The sequence below is a fragment of the Denticeps clupeoides genome, unplaced genomic scaffold, assembly GCF_900700375.1.
Source record: "Denticeps clupeoides unplaced genomic scaffold, fDenClu1.1, whole genome shotgun sequence".
Classification (NCBI taxonomy): Eukaryota; Metazoa; Chordata; class Actinopteri; order Clupeiformes; family Denticipitidae; genus Denticeps; species Denticeps clupeoides.
Genome location: NW_021629800.1, coordinates 16,764 through 23,680, shown reverse-complemented (window position 1 = coordinate 23,680; position 6,917 = coordinate 16,764). Strand labels below are relative to the sequence as shown.

Here is a 6,917-nt window from a genome sequence, read left to right as displayed (position 1 = left end):
TGTCAAAAAGGTTTTCTCAGGACTCCCCATCTTTCCATTGTTTGTTCCTCATTTTGTGAGTCCACAACAAATTGGGAATACTAACACAAGAATTACATGACCATAGTGTCAGCTAATATAAAACTATTAATTTAGTGCTATTCCATACACTTCCAACCAAAGTGGTTACGGTGTATGGAATATACAGAACAATATGTACTGTGTATGGAATTCTAGACCCTATGAGATGATTGTGTTGGGCGGTGGTTGCCTGGAAGCAGAATCAGAAGGTCAAGTTTTTAAATTGATCAACCTGCCATGTGGCAACTGTGGTCCCCTTAAGCAAGGTGCCACCCCCATACATTGCTCCATGAACACCACTTATGGCTGTTTGCTGATCCTACACAAAATTGGTTAAATGCAGAGATCATGTTTGGTTGTGTGCACTGAGAGAAGAGGTGAGAGACTTCTGGAACCCTGTCCTGTTTCCAACTTCCTTGCTGAGGTAGAAATGAAGGAAGCTCCTGTCCAGCACTTGAGGCCTACAGAGAAGATGTGAACAGTCCTATTCAAATAGACATGACATGAAAGACATGAAAACCAACAGCACAGCATCCCAGAGAAGCACATTAGAGTACACGTAGTACTGCACACTGCTCACCAAGGATGATGGTTAAAAGCAGAGGACACATTTCGTTGTGTCACTGTGTGCTGTGCTGCACCGTTTCACAATGACTGTAGCTCTCTTCAAGACAACACAGACACAGGTCGTCTCTTGATATCGGCTTTATTGCGTGAACGTTCTTGTAAAAGTTGCGCCATGCACCTTGTACCGTGAGAACTGTATTTAAGTAAACAGTAAAACGTGTTAACAATTACACAATACAGATATTCAACATGAACATAAACAAAACATTTCTTATCAAGTACCTCGTTGGCTGCTTGTCCTGAAAATGAGATATGTCCCTGCATATAACCCTTTATTTTAGCTTAGCGGAGCCTCGTGGAAGACATCTGCTCACCTGCAGTCCATGTGATGGATCTGGTGTCTTTTCTCGTGAGACTTGGTTTACCCATAAATCTTTACATTAATAATTAACTATAAATCACATATAATGTATGCATCAGATTTCAAACAAAAATTAATTTAACAATAATCATAAAGCATGCAACACATAATAATTCAATCTTTCATATCATAACTTGTTAACATTGTCCATAGGAAAATGTATTTGTTTAGTCTAACCATGTGAAGTCTGTGTGGATGGACATGTTAAATGTTAGATTTCTGAATATGTGTTTTCTTTGTAATTTAAATGTAGCACTACATCCATTTCTTTTTGATCATTAATAATTTCATGATATAGGGTGCAGCAAGATCATCTATTTCTGCCGTCACATGTTCTTGGTAAATGTACAGTGTAAAATTAATGAATATTTCAGAGCATCCCGAAAGAAAAGTAACCAACAAGAATCCAAAACAACACCCAATATAAATCTGTAGTTTCTGTAACATATCTAGAGGCATTTTCTAACCATTAAATCTATAAAAAAGGATAAAAACTGTACCAGGTCGTAGAAATGTTCTTCACTGAAATGTGCATGCAGCTTTGTGGGAGAACCTCCACAGTTTTGTGTTTGCGTTCTATCAGTCGATTGGTGATCTCTGTTATGTGATAAATGCCACGTTCTCCAGCCTCATCCAGATGACTCAGATTCAGGCTTTGAAGCTGAGGGAAGTAATGTTGAGCGGGTGGTGATCACTGTTCAGACAAATACATTTTTCTTTTTGCACTACAACGTGAAGATCATTTTCATTTTCCAATATCAGTAGCTCAGAATTATTTGTTGGAGCCCTCATCTTCTTTCATTTTCACAAATGACCCTATATTTCCTTGTAGAGCAGGTTCAACCTTCAGTGTTTTCGACCTACAAGACACATTATTAGGCTGTTAATGATCACAAGATCTTAATTAAACAATCACTGGAATGAAAACTCTTCCAGGAGCAGGACTGGAAACCCCTGGTCCAGGGTCAAGTTGTGCTTCCTGTTGTGAATGACGCTCCGGTTCTATGAGACCAGTGTTTTCATGATTTTTGTTTGAGCTGCAGCGTCTAGTTTTTGTGACAAACATTCTGTCGGTGCTTTGTGGCACCTCAGTGGCACCTTGGCGAATCGGAATTCAAACCGGCAACCTTCTGATTATGGGGCCGCTTCCTTAAACGCTAGGCCACCACTGCCCCATACAGTCGAGATTCCCACATTTGGGGAATATGCAGGGGTCAGCACAGCCGAAGTGCAATGGCTGAGCCTCACCCTGGGTGATCCGCCTTCTTGATCACGGTATCTCCCCTGCTAGGTAAGTCACTATGGGCCCCTGGGTAATCAGTATTCCTAATGATTCATCAATAATCATTATTCTCTTTGATCGATTAGAATCCTACACATTTACAAACAGCGGCCTGGACAGCAGACATGCACCGGCGCAGGTGAAGAATCTGCGCTGCAACGTGAACTTCAGAACATTCCTGCAGACCCCTCAGCAGAGAAAATGTACCTGAGATCACAGAAGTTCAATCACACACACTACCATCAGTGTTTTTCATTTCATATTATTAATTAGGACACTTTATTGCCCATAGACTATACGTAGTATGTTAGTTTCATTTTTGGCGGTGATTTCAACTTTGTTCTCCAGCCAAATCTGGACAGATCACGTCTCACACTGTCCAAGATGGGAGTCTGCGGCTGCTGTTTTGTTATTTATGGAATGCAATAAATGGTTTGACCTCTGGAAATATACCAACCCAACATCCCAACAATATTCTTTTTTTCACCTGTTCACCATTCATATTCCAAAATAGATTGTTTTCTTGATTGATAGTAGGATTCTCTGTTTCGTTTCAAATAGTCAATATCCTAATATTGTGATCTTTGGATCAGTCCCCTGTGCAAGTAGACATAACACTACAATTCGTCAAATAGGACACCTCGACCCATTACTGCTTTCTCACAAAATCATTTAAAGATCAAATGGATTTCTTTCTCGACGTCAACCTCACACCTCGAATGTCTTTCTTTACTATTTGGGAGGCCCTCAAAACTTTCCTTAGGGGCCAATGAATCCCGTATACAGCCCATGGGAGGAAAATGCATAATACAGGAAATAGGCACAAAATGAGCTGGTTCATTTTCATAATCCAGCTCTATACAAGTAAAGGATGTTTTTGCAAGAAGAATTTAACAGACTGAACGGCTACATTTGAAGACTAGATGCACATGCTATGAACAGCGATAAAGTCGGCAGGTTACTATCTCATCAAGTTCAGACCAGCCACATTTAAGTACTTCTACACCAATCTATACACCTCACAGGCAGTTAATTCAACGCAAAATTAATTGTTGATTAATTGGAAATTCCTAAAATTAGCTGTGAAGACCGATCATGCTTGGACCTTGGGACATCCTGCAAAGATATAACATAAGCCATAAATTCTATGCAAAATGGTAAATCACCTGGTCCAGATGGATGGATCCCAATTGAGTTTTTTTAAGTTTTTTCAGCTGACCCGTTTTAAGTAAACTTTTTGAGGCAATTCTTTCCAAACAGAAACTGCCCTGTACAGTGACCCCGGCAGTCAAAGCGGTTCTACCCAAAAAAGATAGGGATCCACATGAATGTTGTTCGTATCAGCCAATAAAGCCTCTTTTCATGTGACTATAAAATTCTTTCAAGGTCCTGGCCAGCCGCCTGGATATAGTGATACCTAAAATAATGTGGGGTTGACCCAGAGTAAACTGGTTTCATACCAGACAGACAATCATCTTTTAATATGCGTTGTTTATTTTATATATTATACTCCTCTCACTCCATCCTTCAACTGGAAATTGGTATCTCTGTAGACACGTTTGACCAGGTTGGTGGAAAGTACTTAAATGCAGTTCTGCATTTATCATGTGCGTTGAAATGCTGTATAAATCATCATTGGACTAACTCTGTAATATCAGATTATGTCCGTGTACAGTGGTGGTGTAGGGGTGGCCTAGCAGTTAAGGAAATGGCCCCATAATCAGAAGGTTGCTGGTTCGAATCCCGATCTGCCATGGTGCCACTGAGGTGCCACTGAGCAAAGCACCGTCCCCACACACTGCTCCCCGGGCGCCTGTCATGGCTGCCCACTGCTCACCAAGGTTATTTTCACCATGGTTAAAGATAGTGCTGCACGATTAATCTAATCGCAATCGTAATTGCGATGTCAGTCTGTGCGATTACATGAACGCAAAAAGCTGCGATTTAAATGTGACGTGTTTGGTCACATGACTCTCGATTCGGTTCAGTGGAGACCTCAGATTCGTGACTCACATAGACATCTGGGTAGACGTACCATATTGCGATAGCCTGTTCAAGTCATCCTCCAAACAACATTTGGGCTAAACGTAGGCATTAACTATTTAGACTGTTCTTAGCTGTTTAGTTAACTTTTTTCAAATTTTAAAGGTTTCCTAAAGAATTTCACATCAGTTTACAAATCTTAACCTTAGCTAAGCTAGCAAAGCTATGCATCCCTGTGTTCAAGTCAGCCTCCAAACAACGTTTTGGTTAAACGTAAGAACTATAATACGGGATTTTATAATGGCCAAATATAATCAAAACAGTTGTTTAGCCTTACCAGGGTTTGTCGTTCGACAGTAATGTTTTTTAAAGTAAAGATTTTTTTGTGATTATTTAATTTTGTAGAATATTGTATTTTGAAAGCACTGGGCATTTCAAGTTGTTATAAGTAGTTTGTATGTTTCACTTTGAAATTGTATGTTTCACTTTGATCTTAACATCGTACTTACGGAGGAGAGCAGTGGTGGCCTAGCGGTTAAGGAAGCGGCCCCGTAATCAGAAGGTTGCCGGTTCGAATCCCGATCCGCCAAGGTGCCACTGAGGTGCCACTGAGCAAAGCACCGTCCCCACACACTGCTCCCCGGGCGCCGGTCATGGCTGCCCACTGCTCACTCAGGTGATGGGTTAAATGCAGAGGACAAATTTCACTGTGTGCACTGTGTGCTGTGCTGCTGTGTATCACATGTGACAATCACTTCACTTTTTTTTTTTTTTTAAACACTGTCCATTACATCGCCTGCACTTCTCAGCAGATAAACTTGCAAAAATATTCCCAAATACCAGCTCAGAGTGGCCACAATGTCACAAAGGGCCATATGTTTTGGAACTGCCAGTCTTTCTATAGTTTCTGGGAAAAAAAATTCACTGTCATATCATCAATAAATCGATTGAACCTGCACCATATATCTTTTTTTTTTTTTTTTTTTTTTCACTGCATCTCAGACTACGGCAGTAGCCTTTGCTTCATTAATGACCAGAAGGCTTATTCTTTTGCTGTGGAAATCAGATATGCCCCTTCTTTCAATAGTTGGATCAAAGAAATGCTCTCCATGCTGCAGTTAGAAAAACTGACATGCAGCCAGGGTAATCAACAGGAAAAGTTCAAAGCAATATGGTCACCATTTATGGAATATGTTAAATCATTAAGATTGACTCCAGCATAGACATCAAGTTCCTCACATGATGTGCTATAATTCCATAGAACTGAGAGGAGGTTGGTGGGTGGTTTACATTGATTGACATTTTTTTTTCTCTCTTCTATTTTTCTTTCTTCTGTTTGGTGTTGTTTGTTGGTAATTGTAAAATTGAAAAATTATAAATAAAACATAAAATAAAATGTGTACACAGCTTTAATCTGTACGCAGTTAGATGTTATAGAATCAGCCTTTGACATATCTACCCTATTAAACTGCTCCCTTCACCTATATGCTTTACTTATTGTAAGATTTACACTCCTCATACATAACTAATTTTAATTTGTTTAACATAATTTGCTGCACAATATTATATATATATTTTATCTTTATGTACGTGTCAAGAGGGCACAGACATGAAAATAATAGTAAAAACAAGATCACTTCTATTACAATTTATATAACATTCATATTTATTCATATTCAGTGATTTCAACAGTTTCCATTTAATGATTTTTCTTTAATACAATGGCACCGCTGTTTTCATTACATTTACAGCATTTTTACCAGACTGATTGCTTTAAATTTGGTCTGGACACCAGAAATAGAGGAAAGAATTGTGTTCAAACAGCAATGGTTGTTGTGGTGATATTTCTGCAGAGATATTCACTGGGCCGATCTTCATCTGTGTGTTGACCGGAGCCAGCGCGTGCTGCTGCTCTGAGGACAGATCCTGGAAAACCCACTGCTGATGCTGTAGGGTCTGGCTGTTCTGGTGCTGTGGTGGAAAGTTCACCAGATCCTGGAAATCCTCATCATTGTACAGTGGTGGTGATGGTAGTGACATGTTCAGCAGAGCCTGGAAATCCTCGTCCTAGCCTTTCTATCCCACCGAGTATTGAAGTGAAGGATCTAGGTGTCATCATTGATGCAGGTCTCTCATTCAGTTCGCACGTAGATAATAGCATTCTTTCACCTTAGAAATATTGCGAAAATAAGAAATATCATTTCAATGCATGATGCAGAAAAGTTGGTCCATGCATTTATTACATCAAGGTTAGATTACTGCAATGCATTATTGTCTGGATGCTCTAGTAGGTGCATGAGTAAACTCCAGCTAGTACAGAATGCTGCAGCCAGAGTTCTAACCAGAACCAGGAAATTTGACCACATCACCCCAGTCTTACAATCACTGCACTGGTTACCCATCAAATTTAGGATTGACTACAAAAATCCTACTTTTAATCTATAAAGCTCTAAATGGTCTCGCCCCACAGTACCTGAGTGAACTTTTGGTTCCTTACGAACCGCCACGCCCCCTTCGATCAATGGGTGCGGGGTCACTACTGGTACCAAAGGTGCAGAAGGTCACAGCTGGGAGCAGATCCTTCTCCTATAGAGCTCCGCAGTT

General features: G+C 40.1%; 1 pseudogene; it reads right to left on the bottom strand.

Moving 5' to 3' along the window:
- Positions 1-2,218: 2,218 nt before the first annotated feature.
- LOC114774385 (uncharacterized) lies at positions 2,219-2,347 on the bottom strand (annotated as a pseudogene).
- Between the last annotated feature and the right edge of the window lie 4,570 nt (positions 2,348-6,917).